The following is a 1,728-nucleotide window of genomic DNA, read 5'->3' on the forward strand; positions in this document are numbered from 1 at the left end:
CTTTATCTAGAGCTCTATAAATGCCCTTTGCCTCCCAGCTCTTTCCTCTATTTCCCTTGATTCTCCTCCTGTCCCGCTATCATGCTCAGTCCCCACCAGGATTTCAGCACTTCTTCTTTGTTACATTCCCCTTGATCCTGCCCTACCAGGCCAAGACTCCTATTCCAAGAAGTGCTCTAGACAGTATTCCACCAGTGGAGGGATCTAAGGGAACTGAGCTCTGGTCCACCTCAGTTCTGTATTCTCCTCAGAGGACATCCTGTCTCCCTCACCATCTCTCACGTGCAGTTATCCCCATTTTCCTCACCCATGAGCTTGTTCTGTGGCCTCTTGGAGATTCAGCTGAGCCACGAGAAGGTAGGAACTGTAGATCTGATTTGGTCACAGTAACTTGCAGGTTCTCCAGCAGGAGTTTCAGAGAGGCAAACTCTCTGGGGGACTGATGGGAAATCAGTCTTGGATGGAAAAGGAGTCAATTTCCAACGAGCTGCCCAGGTGTATGAGATGACTCTGTGGGAGAGGGCGAAGGGCACTGGGGTCAGAAGTCTGGCCTTTCCCATCAGACTGCCCTCCCTGGGTACACCTGCAAGAGGCCAAGTCCTTCTGGTCGTCAAGCCCTTTGGAGGCCAGTCCCATGCTAGCACCCTACTCTGGCCATCCTGACAGCGTGAGGTCTGGTCAGCAAGCAGGGGGCTAGCAGAGAGCCTGAGTGCCAAGCAACCCTCCCTCAATGGTGTAGAGCACTCCTCTTCCCCAGCAAGCCTGGATTACGTCCTTGTCTGTACCCTAGATCCTTCCCACTGCAAAGTAAACGCTCCAAAGGCAGACTGGAGCTTCTCCTCAGAGCCAACACACAGGATGCTCCCTGAAGACCCGGCACTGGGGGACACAGAGTCCACCCCTGCCCGCGCAGACCCTCACTTTGTGCACAAGCCAGCTATCTGATTCTCATCACACACCCTGAGGGTCTCTTCTCTCACTGAGGTGGTTTTCAAGTGATCCACATGCAGCTGAGCCTTGCCAACAGTTTAAGATTCAGAGATTTCTCCCCAGGCCTCCTGTTTGGGGCTCCAAAGAAGGGAAGAACCCATAAACCTGGAGAAAACTGTGGGAGCCTAGATTCTCTCCGTGGCTGCTCTGAGGTCCAGCAACCCCTTTGCTCCCCAGACTCTACCTCTGCTCTTTGTGACTACTTTACTCCTGCACGGGTCATGCCTAAAACATCCTTCCAGCCCTGGGGGACCCAGGTTTTACCAAGTACATACCCGACACAACCTCCGTCCTTCTGTGGACACAGGACCACCTTCTTTTCCACTCAGATTCCACTCACTCTTTCCGTACTTGCTGGGCTTCACCATCCCCTTCAGACTGCAGACCACTGCATTCCTATTTAAAGGAATCATAAGGGCACCAAATGAATACCACCTGCCTAAGAAAGCTGGTGTTTCTGCCTGACGGCTTCATTAGAATGGAAGGTAAGAGGGCTGGTTCCTGACTTCTTTTTCACCGATTGATGCTAAGTACCTACAATAGTGTCTGCAAGTGAAGGGGCGTCATAGCTACTTGTGATTCAATGAACCCATCTAGCACCTTCTCTGATATCTAGGGGTCCTGTGCCCCTGTGAGCCCTACGGATATTTGTTCTCCAGCAAAGATGAGACCCACTAGATGTCATCTTAACCTAACTTTACAAAAAAGAAAACATGTTTTCTCAAGAGCACCTAGTGA

General features: G+C 51.4%; 1 long non-coding RNA gene across 1 annotated transcript in view; it reads right to left on the bottom strand.

Annotated features, from left to right (window-relative positions):
• The window catches only part of LOC123521595, a 3,419-nt gene extending 2,047 nt beyond the window's left edge, over positions 1-1,372 (bottom strand). The window contains exons 1-2 of the long non-coding RNA XR_006680004.1: positions 1,266-1,372; positions 308-510 (exon numbers count right to left, since the gene is read on the bottom strand). This is a non-coding gene — a long non-coding RNA (uncharacterized LOC123521595). The remainder of the gene's footprint in view (positions 1-307; positions 511-1,265) is intronic.
• Positions 1,373-1,728: the final 356 nt, after the last annotated feature.

This window comes from Echinops telfairi, unplaced genomic scaffold (genome assembly GCF_000313985.2).
Source record: "Echinops telfairi isolate 266 unplaced genomic scaffold, ASM31398v2 ScPeMD7_25;HRSCAF=90, whole genome shotgun sequence".
NCBI lineage: Eukaryota > Metazoa > Chordata > Mammalia > Afrosoricida > Tenrecidae > Echinops > Echinops telfairi.